Source organism: Corvus cornix, chromosome 1A (genome assembly GCF_000738735.6).
Source record: "Corvus cornix cornix isolate S_Up_H32 chromosome 1A, ASM73873v5, whole genome shotgun sequence".
Lineage (NCBI taxonomy): Eukaryota > Metazoa > Chordata > Aves > Passeriformes > Corvidae > Corvus > Corvus cornix.
Window position 1 is genome coordinate 42,997,813 of NC_047057.1, and position 17,240 is coordinate 43,015,052.

Sequence of the window (17,240 nt, forward strand, 5' to 3'; positions counted from 1 at the left end):
TGTCCCAGACTTAGCAAGTGTTTGAGACATTGCCTTAATTGTGCTGTTTCCCTTATTTTTACTTTCAAAGCAATACATAAACAAAACAGATAGATAAGGTCACTCTACTAGGATGAGAGCATCTGTTACTCGAGGACAAAACTCTGCTGTCTTTAAATTAGAACCAACAGGAGCTTAAAGTCACGCATATGTATGAGCAGTATACTGATTTGAAATAATAATGAGAATTCCATCATTTAAGCCCTGCATGTTTTTAAATATAACTTTAGATGTAACTTCAAGTAGCAAATTACTTCTCAATGTTCAGTGACACACAGAAGAACAACCAAAAATATAATAAATGTACTTGTGATTTGCATAAAAATCATACTAAGAAAGAATGTGCTATGGTTAGAAAGATAAAAACAACAATCCAGTGAGTGCAGTGGGAAATAATATCATTCTTGTGTGAATTATTTCCAGTTTAAGACACTGGATATTTTAAAGAAATGCTAAATGTACTACTGAATAATTTTATATCTGTACAGTTCAAAACATGGTGAAATATTGCTGTTTGAGATCTGAACCTAACAAGTATCAAGAAGGCTTTGCCAAAGTATTGACAAAGAGCAGGCAAGGGATTACTTAAAAAAGGGAACAGATGCAACTTAATCATTCTAAACAATCTGCATCTTAAGGGAAATGGAAAATAAACTCATATAAACCTCTGGTAGTGTAATTTTTAAATGTTATGACAATCAAGGTGAAATGGGAATATGGCAGAGACAAAAATGTGGTATTGACTCTGTCCCCAAGATATTGAGCAAAAACTGCTGTCATTGCTCTCCTAGTTTAATCCCTAGTTCTTCCATTAATGTCTCTAATGTTCTTAGCTGTAACCTTATATATCATATTAGAAAGCATCATCTACTCACAACCAGCTGGTCAATCCCAGTGTGACATATTTTATAATAAGGATAAATTTGATGTTTCAATCTATGATTTTTTTGGATCATTTTAATATTAATTTTTGGTGTTGAGCTGTAAACACTTTTTCGTTTCTCCGTCAGTTTAACAGCTTACCATGCACACAGCATGTATTGTTCATTACTACCTGTGGCTCATTCATGGTAACACGGTAATTCATAGCACAGGAAAAACTCAAAGCTGTAGGCACCCAGGGCTCAATTCTGAAGGATACAAGGTAGTCTGGCTCCTGCCCAGTAAAGCACTTGAAGCACATATTTACGGTTTGCGTAATTGATTTTTTGTTAAGAGGTGCATAAAAATAAAGCACATGACTAAGGCTTTTGCTGGAGGAACTCCAGAGTAGTCAGGACCACCTATTTCTGATGAAGGCATATGTTTGCTGGCAAAGTTGTTTGCAGGAACAGACCTGCTTCTAATACCATTTTTTGCTTTAATTTTATTCTATCATAAATGAGAAAGCTTCTTCATAGTTGTTCTGAAGAATACTGTCTGTGATGTAGCACCAATGTACTCTTTCGTTACTCTCAGGGTGTTGATATTGACGTGAACCCACACATAGCTATGCCTCCTTCCACCATTCCTTCTCTTTTTCCATTCTCTCCTCTCCTCCCCTTTCCTTCCAAATCTATTACTGATGTAAAAAACCCATTGTATTCCAGTGAAGCTACTATTCACTGGGCAAAGCAAAAGATTTACTACTTTAATATTAAATGCTGTGTCTGAATGCTTTCACAGATGAGAAACTGAAATGATGCAGCATGTACCTAATAAAGTCTCTTTAAACTGAGAATCACAGAGAGATTTAAAGAAAACAAACGCCATGCCCACAACTCTAATAGAATACTTGTACTTTGAAAACTTAATGGACTTTGAATATAGTTTTCTATTAGGAGCAGGTAAAATGAAAAAATATGTATTCCATGCCAGCTGGACATGTTTGTAGAATAGCTTATCTTACAAAAGTGTGTTCCCCTGTTCTTAGGTGACTAAAAGAAAACAACTAAAATAAGTATCATTTCAACTAGGAAACATCACCTCCATTCTCTTCTCTTCTGATACAGATTTACTCCATGATGTCCCTAGCATGACATCAACAGAGGCTGTTCAATATACGAAATATCTTGATAAAAAGTTTTTGCCTTCCCTTGCACACTTGACATTTCTACTTTTTATTGTGTTCAGAAAGAAGAACAAAATGGAGGGGATTAATAACTTTGAGGTACAAGGCTAAGGAAGAACAAGGGCACTTATTGAAACATTTTTGCTGTCCGTCTTGGGCCTTGCCACAGGAAACCTCACTCAACCTGTCACCTATCATGGTGTCATGTGAGTGTTGCATATAAAGGGCTTGTCAAATTGTTATATTTGGGAGCTGGACTCCTTTCCTTTCTAGAACTCATAATTAGAGTCCCTGAAATCAGATATTGCCAAGTACCACAAAAAGCATGCACTTCTTAATTTTTTTTTGGTTTTTTTCTTCACTTCTTTCTTTTTTTCTTTCTTTTTTTCTTTGTTCTTTGCACTCTTACTTTTTCCATGGAAGGAATATCACGTTCTGGCACCAGCCAAAGGAGTACTTCAGTTTGTGTTTGGGTCTGACTTCAGTGGCACTACACATTGCTTCATTAAACATTAGAGCTGAAGAGTCCCAGATTTGGTCTAGAACACTCATCATCTTTGACTCTGACTTGGAAAAGCATTTAACCATATGAAAAGCATTTAAACATATGATCCTCAACTTTTACTTCCCCTGATCTGAGTGAGACATTGAGGTACAAATGTGGCAAAAAGCATTCATGATTAAGCATGCACATCACTATTTTGCTGGATGAAGGAACAAGTGGCTTCTCTTAAACTATTTATATAACAGGCCCCAATCCTGTAGGTTTGCAGCCTGTACTCTGGCTTTCAGTTGCATTGGTTTCAGTATCCAAATGCCTTTCAAATTCAGTTCTGGTCTCCTGGCTAATATGAACACTCGTAAGAATACGGTAATTAAACACAATTACAAAGATGTGCACATTCCATGCTGAATAAATACAGGCCCCTTTCCAAGAACCCTTTTTTACTCTCCTCATGATCTGTAATTTTCCTGGATTCTTATTTATGCTTCTCAGCTACCAAACCAGTTTTGTGTGACCCTGGTAAATTCTTTGTAATTTTGTTGCTGTTGCAGACTCCCACTATACTTCTCTGATGAGTGAAAAAATACAAACCCAGCAAGGTGAAAAAATTCAGTAATCTGTGGAGCTCCAGCTTCCACTGGTTTTGCCGGCTTTTACTCAGGGCAGAGTTTATAAAATAGCCTAAGCTGCCACAAAAAAAGAGAGATTTGATGGAACCGCTCCCTGTTGGCAGTGAAGTTTGTAATGCATTTGTGGGAGTTAGTCTTATGAAATAAAGGCCACATTTGACCTGTCAGCATTGGGAGATGTTGGCCTCTAGATCACCAGTGCTTCAAACATTATAGATCTTAATATTTTCTAAAGGATTTTGTGAAATATATTTGTGTTCTTTTTAAAGAAATTAATTGTCATATCTGCAAGTCAGTTGAACAGATATGGAGAGGTTTCCTACAAAAAATATGTTATTTTAATGTAAAATCTTTTAATGCCAGCTGGTAGAATGGTTTTCAAAATGCATATATTTTGTGATCTTATGTTATCTCCTACTGTATGTAGCTCTTTTTACCTGTTGTCCAGAGACATCAAGTTCTAGATCTCTTAGTAGCCATCCCAATAGAAGATAGATGTAACAAATACTACATAGAATGTATTGAATGTAAGCATAGAATGATCTAAAGCTTGTGAATCACTTCAGAACCCTGAAATATTTATTGGAAAGAACAGTCATGGTGAAAAACTTCCACTGCTATTTGTTGAATAAACAGGTTAGTTTGTGGCTAGAAAGAAGCAATCTTTATAGCAGTACTGAACTTTAGGTTTTCAACTGTTATGAAGTTTGGCTTAGTCATCCCAGGTAAGAAAGAAGCTCTGAGGCATGTGTTCTAAGTCTTCAAATGCGAGATCTCATGATCTGGGGATTGATTTTATTATAGAATAATTAAAATATATAATAATATGTGTTTTACTATCTGTACTGTATATAGATGATATTTTTTCACATCATATATTTAAGATAAGGCAGTATGAGAAGTGGTCTAGTTTTCTTATGCTCCAAAAATAGCCAGTGGATAGAGAGAGTTCTCCAAAGAGAAATTCAGGGCATTCTGGTGGGTTTCTGAACTGAAATATCCTCTCAAGGATCTCTTTTCCCCCCACCGCTTACACAGAGAGCTCAGACAGACAGAAGAAACAGTGAAATAAGGTGCATGAAATTATGTGATGAAACAATCAACTGCTAGTTCAAATTCTAATGCATCAAGGTTCAGGAGAATATTGCACATCACAGTGGTATAAGGGAGAAAATAGGAATAAATGCTCACAGGCATCTGTGAACTGCTCATTAAAAAAAAAAAAAGGGAGAGAAATGGGAAGAAAAGCACCAATTGTTTCTTTCTTCTAATAATGGGAACTTTGAAACATTTTCTTTGGCAGAGATTCAAAAATATTATTTTTTGGGTTTGCTTCTCGTGGGCTCATTGTCAACTGTGGTGGGATTTTGTGTTTTTCTGGTTTTGTTTTTGTTTGGGCTTATTTTTTTTTTAATTACAGTGTCATCCTAATTCAATCCCATAAATCCCACTGTTAAGTAGATCTCAGGACCTCACACTCAGATTTGCTCAAGTGAGACCCAAAATGGGAAAAGTAAGTAATAACAGATCATGGCTGCAGAGCACAGCACTGTTTGGGACAGGCTGTCACCCACTGATCACTGACTGGTGTCCAAGTCAAGAAGCACAGATGTGCATACCAAACATGGTGAGAGAAATCAGAACCAGAAGAGAAAGGAGAAATGAAACAAAAATAAAACACATCAACAATAAAAAGAATGAAAACATATTACATATCCTCATGGGGAATCAGAAATTCCTGTGCTTCTAAGATTACATTAGATTATTACTTCTGCTTTCTAGCAGTTTTGATACTTGCCCTTGCCATTTCATGCTGTATAGGAGAGCGCGTGGCTGCACAGTTTGAATACTTGTGCCTGACTTTATACTGGAGTGCACTGTGACTACTTTTCATAGGCCAAGCATCCTGTGCAATGGCAACAGATTCTAAAAACTAAATTTAAGAAAGCACCAATTGCCTCTTGCCATCTATGAATATGTTGCTAGAGACTGTATGCTAACAGGTAATGCTAAGATTGCTAAAGCATTGCTGGAAAATGAAAATTGATCTGGAGCTACAGGAAAAGAAACTGAATCTATTTACTTATAGGTCTCACTTGGTTCTGACAAAATACTTAAATCATAATTCTGACAGAAATTTTCCAGAAAAGCTTTTCAGCAAAAGCAGGCACTGAGGTGTTGCCTCTGACTTTCAATCACTATGAACTCTGTCCCCTCTGCTCACAACATGTGCTTCCAGCAAAAGCTTTACTGAAACCATCAAGATTTTCTCAGTAGGAGTAAGAGTAGCTCCTCAGCTGTTTTTGTAGATACCCAGATGAACCACTATTTCCTTAGTCTTCAGTTATCATTGGTTAGTCTATTAAAACTTCTGCCTGTGAATGACACCAGTGAAAGTCATCTCTAATACATGATTTTATATATACTTTCATTTAATCTAAATAGATAAGTATTCCTACTGACTTCAGTGAAATTGCCCACACAAGGTTGTGAGCATGTGTATGTCCCTAGAATGATGGTCTACTTGGAGGAAAATTAAAAGAGAGAAATCAAAAAAGAACGACTGTAATGAAAAGAAAGAGAAAAGTGGTTTTTGCAGCGATTCTCAGCATAAACATAGCAGTCCTACAGAAAAGCAGCAACAGGTAATGTCAGACTTTCAAAAATAAAAATGTCAAAAGTAATTAACTTGCTAAGTTTGCTGTACCACATCTTTTCATCAAGAAGGGACTCTTCTCTAAAGCCTGCTCTCAGAGAAGGTATTAAGAAGCAGTAAGACCTTAAATCATTATAGACAGTCATTATATTGATAAATAATAAGTTTTTATATTCACAAAGTGTTTATATTTAGCTTTAAATTACTTTGCTTTGCTAAAAAAATATTACACACATTAGTCAAAATCAGCTTTTTTTCCAAAGGTTTTTGTTGTTTTTCCCTCTTCAAGTTCAACTAAAAAAATCCAAAAGCACAGGTTTCTTAGAACACTCAGCACTGAAAATTACTTGAACATGTTTGTGTCAGCAATTCCTATTTCTTTAAGGTCAGACCTGGTTGAGACCCTATTAAATGCAGGGAGAACATTTTATTTACTTAGACACTGAAGTAGACGATGCCATAAAATTGCAAAAGCAAATAGATATTTGTATATCATTTGGGGTCAGCTCAGCATTATAATGTTTCCCAAATGTATAAAGTTGCTCTCAGGCAATAAATCAGAGTGTAAAAAAGGAAATTTAGTGTTAAGTTGTCCTAAGCCAAATATTTTTTGTATCTGCTCAACAAACTGAAATATAGCAATATGAAAATCAAGATGTTTTTTGTTAAGAATACCAATACAAATGCCATCATGATTTTTCAAAGGCTTCTAAAGAAATTAGTACTTCAGCTATTTTTTCAAACTTTGAACAAAAACAAACAATAAGATTTCATTCATAGCAGGAATAATAAATTTTGCTACATCCCACTAAAAATTATAACAGACTCTGCTGTGATGGCAGTACCTGATAACATAGCTAAACAGATAAAAGGTAGCACAGAAAAATGATAACACTCCTTGGAATATGAAATCAAAATATTCAATAAGAATCCTATCTCCTTTGTTACTCTTCAGTCACCTATTCACAAGCTATGAGTTGTTTAAACACAGAGTATCCTTGAGAATTTAGAATACTTGACCACTGCAATTATTACAATCTATTTATTTATTTACTTGGAAAAATAAAAATTAGAATTTTGGATGTGAAAGTGATAAATAATGGGTAATAGAGAAATATAGCTGCAATGAAAGGTAGTATCTGAAGACAGATGAGTCAATTCATCTTAATAATAAGTCATACTTATTTATGCCTAATAAAATAGGTAGGAAGAAAATATAAAATAGCCCTAGTTTATGATTTGGGGTTTCCTTTGGTTGTTTTTGTTGTTTGGGTTTTTTTTTTGTTGTTGTTGTTGTTGTTTTGTATTTTTCATTTTTAAAACTCAAAACAAGGCTAACATTTTCTTTCTTCTATTTTGTTTCTCCTGTTCTATTTTATTCCATGGATGTTTGTCTGTGCATTATCACCCATTTAGGGGCCTTGTAAACCTCTAAAAGTGGGATACCACACTGTCATTTTCTCTTTCAAATAAGAGTTAATAAGCACTTGTGTTCCCAGGGGAATCAACAGGTGCTGTCACTTACAGTGAGAAGATGTTGCCATTCTGCTTCTCTGTGGTATCTTCCCCTGTGTGAGGATGAAGCCCCTCCAGGTTGTGATTCTCTGCTAAAGTTGCTTCATGTCTGTCTGTCTGTACCAATCTTATTTAAAACATCCATTCTCTAAGCAGTAACTTAGTAAAGACCCGTGTCATGCAAAAAAATTCTCACTTCAGGACATAAGCATTCTATCTCAATGCAAATGCATAACCTTACAGCATTATAAAATGAAAAAAGAATGAGTAGATTTCAGTTTTCCCTACTTGAAATGTGATATAATGTATAATAGAGTAAATAAACCTTTTGATTATGCTCTATTTTCTACCAAATTTAATATTTTATAACACTTTATAAATTATTACTCCAATGTAATGGAGCCTTGAAATCATTATTCTCACATTTCTCTACGCTTTGTGGGCCAATAACCAGAATAAACCTTGTGCTGAATCATTCAAGTGCTGTATAGGTATTGTCAAGAGCGTTCATGATGGGACTTCAAATCAGCCAAAGCTTTGAGCTGAAACTTCAAATTTTGTTTTTAAAGCGAGTGCTCTGAAGAGCTGAAACTAATACCATTTTCACCAGTCCTGCTTTCCTCTGGTCTTGCTTTCCAAGGCATTGACTTTCCAGTGGTTTTCATCCAAATCAAATTGTACGCAGTTCATTTTGGTTCCTTTACAACATTTCCTTCTTTCCTCTCAAAATTTAAGTCTCTGGTTTTTTTGTCTTTTCCTGCCAGGCTTGTTTCATGTTTTCTGCCTCATTCAGACAAAGCAAATGGACTGACTTCTGCTCTGCTGTCAGTGTCTGTGCTTTAAATACTTGCATACTCTATTCAGGATATAGGCTTTTAGCTAACATATAAAACAGTCATACCATCCTTGACAGTCTAGACTGAAGTAAATCTTACCTTTTTTCTATGTAAATCTGATACAGAAAAATTTTCACACAGAAAATTCAGCCTTCTGCCCCAAGTCCAATCTCATAAATCTGGTCTACACTTCTACAGTCCTAGGCTAAGTTTTCAAAGCCACATACAGTTCAGTCTCTTCAGAAGAGAGCTAAATAATCTGAGAAAAAAATAAAGCAGAAACAAACCAGAAAATTTGAAATCCCCCACTTTTGCAATAATAGGGCTTTCAATACCCAGTGAAATTTATTTGCAAAAGATTATTCTAATGAAACAAACATTACTAATGTTAGCTTGTCTCTTGAAAAGATAACTCTACCTCCTTACCCACATCATAATACTTTTCAGATCACTATGAGCTTGTCTTTTGCATTGCAGTACCTACAACTGCAATTACATGTTGTCTGTGTACGATTCTTTTTACAGTAATTTTTTTTTTAGCATAAAACAAAGTAAAGCAAAAACTTTTAACTAGTTGTATTTGAGAAAAAAACAAATTGTTGGCCACACCAGCAGTAGGAGCAAAGGTGTCAGGAATATAGTTTATTGTTAACCAACTTATTTAAATTAGTGGAGTCCAGGACACGCTGGAAGAAATTCCTCTTAAACTAACTTTACTTGCAAAATGGAAGCTAAGGACTTGCATCAGTATTTATATTTTAATCAACTTTTGCATGAAAATATACATGAACAATATTTTAAATTCATAGCAATTATGTATCTCAGTGACATACTTTTTCTTTCACTTTGTTAATGAGAAAGCAGAGGTGCATTCTATGCAAGGCAGAAAGAATGAAAAATGACTTAAAATGGCATCAAGCTATTCTTGGCATAGCTAGTTATTCTGAGAACAAAAACCCAACAGCTTCTCTTCTATTAAATTCAAACTGTGCTCTGCATTGTAAAACAAGAAAGATAAAGAAACAAGTTCAAGTATTAAAGGTTTACTGCCATGCAAAGCTATATAGTGTACTGTTCTCTCTCTGATAGAAAAAAAGCACCAGCATATCAGACCACAATGAATGAGTTGGTTGAGACACTGGTGAGTCACAGCACAAGGATTTTGTCAAAACGGAAACTGCACAACAAAGCTGTTCAAGTAGTCAAGAAGCACATAGAAACCTGCATATTTTTCATAAGAATAAACAGTATTGAATCTTCAATCAAGATAGGCAAACAGTGAAAATATTTCTGGCAGTATTGAAATGACATTTTAAATGAATACTCTGGTTGTGTTACACTGAGGTGGTTTTCCTGTCACCAAGCTTTCTGTCACAAAGAGACAATGAGAGTCAAGTTCAAGCCACAACAGTTATTCCTGAGTGAACAGAAGTGTTTAGCACATATGAATATTGAGCTAAGACATTGCAGTTGTTCAAGTGTTGGAGGAAAACTGTGCTGTAGATATTCTCTAAGCAACCAACAGACTCTCAATTGTAAATAAGCACAATAAATGAGCAGTATAAGAGATGTACAAGTTTACAAATAAAGTTTAAATGCTATATCTATAAGCAAATCAAGGAGCTAAACTCATCAACCACTCCTTTGGTAGGCATCACTTGTTTATTGGTATTTCAAAGCTAAAGTTGTGACTGAGTTCTCAAGTAGTCAAACCAATGAAGGATATTTAGCATGTGAATGATCACATTGGCAGCTTAAGTTGCTGCCTTTCATCTCCCTGCTGATTTAAATCTCTTCCTCTCTCTATGGCTCTTAAAGAAAGATCTTCTGAGAGGAAAATGTCCAACTTTGACTTGTCTGTCTCCACTAACTGCAGAGGAGCACAGAGGACACCAGCCTCCTATCCCAAATACCTATAGCTATTCAAGAGTAGATGATGCGCTGAAGCTACTCTACTGCAGCAAGAAGGACTTGATTCAGAGGGGTGTTGGACTTGTCTCATTTAAATGAGAAAACCAGAGGATATATTTAAACAAGAAAATATTAAGTCTTAAAACAAAATTATGGGCAGGGTATCATCAGCCAAATCTGACAAAATCTGAGAAATTCAAATTCTTGCCAAACATGGAATGTGATATCACTGATTCGATTTTGATGAAATGCTCTATGTCCTGCTCTGATGAGGAGTGTCCTTGTGCTTATTCTCTAAAGATACAAACATCATCACATCAGTGAAGAAATGTAGTGGACACTTGTCTTAAGCCTTTGTTCTTCAGCTACCTAAAGGATCTATATTTCAATTTCCTATTTGTGTTATCTGTGTTCACAGCATTATATTTTTCCCAATTTTCTATCAGAACATACAGCATGGATTCATGGCAAATTCTTTACTGTGAGGCACTGGAGCAGGCTGTGCAGAGAATGTATGGCTGCTTCATCCCTGGAAATGTTCAAGGCCAGGTTGGATGGGGGTCTGAGCAACCTTGTCTAATGGAAGGAGTCCCTGCCCATGGCAGAGGGGGTGGGAACTAGATGATGGTTAAGGTCCCTTCCAACCCAAACCGTCCTTTGATTTAGGAAATTTTAATGAGTCGCATAGCAAATTGAACATACCTGTTTTGTAAATGATACTCTGTCGTGGCATCAAGTCATGGCTATTCAATGGGTTTACTACTAGCAGACACCAAACAAGATGTCTGTACAAATTCCTAAAACTTTTACATCATTTAAGTGCACAAAAGTTTAAATAGCTTGGTGAAATAGAAAAGTTTTGCTAGAGAAAGAAAAATGTGTGTGAAGGAAAAATAAACTGTGTTTATTTCAAAGTTATTCAATTATTCTTCCTGAATTTAAAGAAGAATATGTACAGAAGTATTGATTAGAGGGCAAAATTCTCTCAGTAAAAGGTCCTGGGCAAGATTTCAAAGTTACTGATTACAGACCACTCAAAAAAAACGGCCTACATTTATGAATCTAAGTGTTCAGTTCTCTGATGATTATTTTGAGGGGTTTCAAATTAGCTCCTCAATCATTTTTGAAACTATTTCTTCTGAGGAGGAAAAAAATATTCCCTGAAATTAAATTATATGTTGCAACTCCTTAATACAGGTTATAATTTTTTAAAATATTTGTTGCAAAATACAACTTTGATCTTCTGGATGGTATTAGTACATAATTTTCTTGCTAGGATCAAAATAATGACTGAAGTAATTATGCAGAATCCCCTTGTAAAGTTGTAAAGGTTCACTATGAAGAAGGAAGCAACTGGGCATGTCATTGTTGCCATTTTTCCTGATTCCAAAATCTTATAGAAAAATATCAAACTAACTGAACTTTTTAAAAAGTTCTTCGACACTAAGTTTGCAATAGACTTTCAAAAACTCAAGCTTATTTAAACAAGTTTGGATTTCTTCACATTCCAAGTTGCAGAAACAAGTACCTAGCCAATCTGCAATACTTTACAGAGATATTTAGCTTAGAGCTTACCGGTGATCTCTTTAAATAAGCAGCTATATTAATAGTTGCAGCTGAACAAAACTTTCATAATGACATTTGCGACTTTGTTATGGAAGTGGACCTCTAGAGGGGATCAGACTTATGTGATTTAGTTCAAACTGGGGTAGGATCATCAGCTGCCCCATATCACCCCATTTTTAAATGAAGATCCTCCAGCAGGACCTCATTCCTTAGCATATACCTCAGTGACCTCTTTGTATATTCCCAAATCCAAGGTTTTGAGTTTTCAGAGTACCATAGCAATAAAGCTTTCCTACCTCCTTTTTCTTGCACATCTACTGGGATTTCGCCTTCCTTCCTATCTCTTTAACCATTTATTACAGAACTGGTTAAATCATTTTTCTATATCCATTCTAACAAGTGGATACATAAAAACAGCTGCAATTTTTTCTGGCTTCTCGCTGAGATACCTGTTTCTGGAGAAAATTTTGGACATCTGGAAGTATTTTTTGTGATAAGGGAACAGTGGAGTGACATTAAACAATGTGAAAGAAAAAGGATGAACAAAATATCCCCATGATAATGTTCATATTTATTTGAGCAGCAAAATAACTCGGTCTTTACATTTTTATTTGTTGACATGTAGGCCTGTACTAAAAGAATAAATAAGAGGAGCCAGAATTAAACTGACATGTAGACTTCATCATTCTGAACCTTTACATATCTGTCCCTTTCTCTACTTAAGCTGTTTTAGATTTAAAGCATTTGAGGTGAATATTTACGTCTTTCTAAGCATTTGCAGCAAACAGGAATCAGAAACATAAATCTTTGTGTGGTTCAATGGATGCTATCTCAAAAGAATCAATAATGCAGACATTTTATTTGAAGATTTCTGCAAATAAAATCTGTTTCTCTGCAATACTGTCTTACCTTGATTATTATGTAGATTATTTTCTTCCACAAATCTGTTTCCTATCACGTGACTGGAACACAATACATGATTTGAAAAAGTAATAAGTTAAAACTGTAAAAACCTAATAGAAATCTCTTAGTCCAAAAATCTTCCAGTGCATGTCACAATTCAAAAAGGCACAAACATAAATCTGGACGGTTTGTCTAAAGCCTTGTGAACAACAGACTAAGCAACCTCAATGTCAAGCCTAACTTGTCTTTATCTTCTTTTAAAAAAAACTTACACAGTGAGATAAATGGACCATAAATAGTGTTTCCTTTGGACTTTTATTTTCTTGAAAATTACAGTGATAAATATTTCATTTTGTAGTCCTTCTAATATTGGCCAAATAAACAAGAGGTTGAATTCACAGAATAGGAGCAGAGTTGATCAGTCCTTAAAGACATTCACAGCTGAGAAATGTTAACCCCACATGTGGACACTGGAGCCCAGGCCCGGTATTTCTAAACCAATAGATGAATGCATTTCTGGACGTGTCTTTCTCAGTCTTGCTTAATGTTCAGAGGGATATTAGAGACTGGAGCACATATTTCTATACTTGCCTTAAAATGCTTCTGAAAATTAAGGTAGGGAAATATTCTCTGTGGATCCATGCAAAGAGGAAGAGCTCTGGCAGAACACAGTGAGACCAAATAAACTTTTGTTTTGAAAGGTGGAATGCGGAGCTGGGTCTCCTCAGTCATAAATGAGGTCCCTTGGAATGGACCTACTAGTTAAATAAAGACCACCTGCTACTGTGGGAATTTGGAGATGTAAGAAGTACCACACCATAATTTCACAATTCCAACCATAGCCAGATTCAGGGGCATATACCTTGTGCTTGGATTCTCCTATACAATATTTATTGCCTACCATCTCTCTTTTTCAAAGGATTACATATTTTAATTCTTTATTAAATGAGGTACAGTCTCTCTTTATACAAGATTTTAACCACTAAGGTACATTTAGGTAAAGAATAATGCAACTGAGTGTATATGCCAATACTGGTTTTAGATAGAAATGTGAGTCATATTTGGTTTTAAATTAGAAAAAAAAAAAACCATTAAACAAGCGAGAATACAGTGATGACAACTTGGCATTTGCTGTGATTATCAATGGTCCTGCTCATGTGAAAAAGAGTGTGGACTCCTTAATGACTACAAGTTACCAGGGCTATGGCTTTATATTCCAGCTGAGATAGCATTTCCAGAAGGGAATGTTGTCTCCTGCCATGCTGGAATCATCTTCTATTGGCAGTTCCACAGAGATAAGAGTGACACCTAGTGAATCATTAACACTTACAACATTTTTCTGGGAATGAAAATGGTGGGGAAGGAACCCTTATTAACCTCTCAACCGATATTTAGATAATCCTCTTAAAGATCTGATGAAATTTCAGCCCTAAATAGTTTAGCATCATTACATGACAAGATCAAATGTTAAAGAATTATATTAAGTGTGCCTGGTGTGTTTAATTTTTTAATTTTGATAATGCATCTGGTAAAAGGGTCGAATAAAATACAAGGCTTCCCCAAGAAAATAGAAACTCTTCAATCCTTTTCAATAACATCATGATATAAAGAAAGTGCAAGACCCAAATTCTTTTATTTTTCACATTATTTTCATCTTATTCAACAATTCCCTTGGGTCTTACTAAACATTTATCTTTATTTTCATGAAACTATAAAGAACATATTTTAACCATAGAAGAGAATGAAGCGGATATTTCAGTCTATCCTAGTTCGGGCAATTTAGCAATTATTCTTTGGTAAGACTGACTGAAAAGTGACTGCAGTTCTTCCTCCATTTTAACAGATTTTATACATTGTTTCACGAGTCTAGAAGTGCTTTAAGGTTTAAATGAACACAACACTCCTTTGTTATCTGTTGCCCTAACATCAGCAAAAAGCATTGGCACTGAAATGCTTTTAATGTAATACAGTTTCTTTTACCTATTGGCTGTTCAAAAATGAGGCAGCCAAAATCTATATGCAGGCCAGAATGGTGACCTGTAGTTTCCAGATCTATTGATTTTTAGCACTCAAAGATGTATGGATTTTATTGCAAGAATACATCTCTTTTTCCAAGGCAATAAAGTTGTCTAGCAAGTCACAACAGATAATAAAGCTTAATAAAGCATACATTTATTAATTCATGTTATGAGGAAAGTAAATTTTCCAACTTTTTAAATCAAAGGCATGTTTTAGTTGCGGTTCTGTGAAGACTGTCACTTAAAAAATAGTAAAGTTATCAGAATAAAATACTAGAGTCTTCCAGCAGTCTATGTGTTCAGCTTATGATGATGTTGTAATTGCATGTCAAATTCAGCAAAAGCAGTAGATTTCCACAGTGTGCCAGATACCAGCAAATCAGGACACTACACCTATTGTAAAGCAGAACTTACAACCAGGAGATAGTTTTGTGACACAAATTAAAAATTAGCTATGAGTACAGACTGATATTTATTATTTATATCAGTCAAAATCCGTGATTCGGTTTTATTAAAATTCATTACATGCTGATTTGCATAACCTCTGGGTGGAATTTTCAAGATCCATTGGGATAAAAATGATGGTTAAATTTGTATGAACTTTAGTGAAAGCAAAGCAGGAAATTTTTCAGGAAACAATTTTAGGATGCTGCATGTCCAACCTAGTTTCACGTCCAGGCAATCTTAGGTATCAATGATAGCTCTCCTCTTGCCAGTTTTGAAAAAGTGGGCACGTGCAGGTCGAGGATAGCAGTGTATCACTGCCTATTTTCCATCTCAAATACTGTTAATACTCAGTCTTCACAGTTACAAAACAAGAGGCTCTTGCACCCAAAAATAGTGAAGGCTTTTGATTCCGTCCAGCATCAGTAAGGACTTCTTAACAACAGGACTTTAAAACAGTAATTGGTTTCCAAAAAGATCCGGTCTTGTATATCCAGATTTCCCCAGATCTGGAGCTGGTCTTGAATCTTTTCATGTGTATGCTGATTTACATAAATGTTATATCATAACACAGCCTCCAGCACGTTACAATACTCACTGCTTACAAAAAAACCCCAAAGTCACCAAAGGAGAAAAAAGAGGTTGACAGTAAGCTTATAAATAAGTGTGTTGCTCAAAGGTATCACAGTAAAAACATCCATTTGACTCATTCAGAAACTGAAAACCACCCAGAAGAAACTTCTTAAGAAGGTTTTAATGTTGAAAACTTCAGAAACTTGTGAAATATTATCACATAACTGATACGTATTCTTTTAAAAAGAGCAGATACTCGACACCCCAAAAAATACCAAATACAATTGTGTTTCAAGAGTTAATCAGGGACTTTTTAACACAAATGTTCAGCTAATTCTTCACTTTTTGTTTCCGTGAAGATACTTTTATTAAGCATCCACAGATTAGATCTCATGAAAACTTTGACCCGTATTTTTCAGACTCCACTGTGCCTTGCTTCCAAGAAGGTGGCCCACAGCAGGACCAAGACTCCACATGGCAACTGTTTGTAGACATACCCACCTTCAGCCAGGCTCTGAGCACTGCAGAGCATGTAACCTTTGACACAGCATCGTGCAAACTCTGCTAACCTGCTTCTTCCACAGTCCTGCTTCCTGCCTCACCAGCATAACTGGAGCATTTGCACGTTTCCATGAGCTCTCTCACAAGTTGCATGTATGGGAAGTATTTGGCCCCTTGTGCTGGAAGAGTCCCAGTCATGATAATTAAGATACAATAGAAGCTATGCCTGAACTCCTGCACCATTCCAGTACAAGGGTAAGACAGAGGTAGATATTTCCATGCTCTGCAATTTTAGAACCCAAAATCTGTTCTTGAAGGCAGAGGCAACTGTTATGCGAAATACCAAGCAACACTCACAGTCTTCTGTTTTAAAAGTTAGTTCCATATTCATAAATTCCACGGAATCTCTTATTTTTTTGACTTCTAGCTATTCTTTCTGCATAATAATCTCACAGAGGTGGTTCTTTTTGTAATTCTTGTCATCTGAAGCATCTGATTTCTTCTAACAGTTTTGGAGATAGAAATTTTCCTATTCAAGTTTGCCTAAATACACATGAGGAAAGATAAACATTAAATTTAAATTTTGATTTTGTGTGGGCTTACTATACCTCTCATTGAAGTAATTTCAACATTTATTTATTCATATTCCCAGAATCCTTATAAGGTAGCCAAGTAATATAATCTGTTTTATAGATTAAAAGTTTTGCTGCTGTTAAACAAGATAACTACTCTCCCCAAAAGTTTTACAGACTTATGAATATAATCTGGACATCTTGCCTTGCATGCAGGACTTTCCTAGTGTCAAAAAAAACCCCCAAAACAACAACAACAAGAAAATAAAACCCAAAACAACAACAAAACAAAAAAAATCTAGAAAGAATATATATGAATGCTGGCAATGTTTCCTCAGCTGTATTACATATTGCTAAATAACAAAGTAAATCAGAGGAAAAAGTAAACCAAAAGTCTTTCTATCAGACTACAAGGGAGGTCCAGATGATCTCTCATTGTTTCTGTCTTAATTTAGAAGAATTAGGAACATATCTGTAGAAAACACCACATCTTGTTGGGGACCTCAAGTCCATGATGTATTT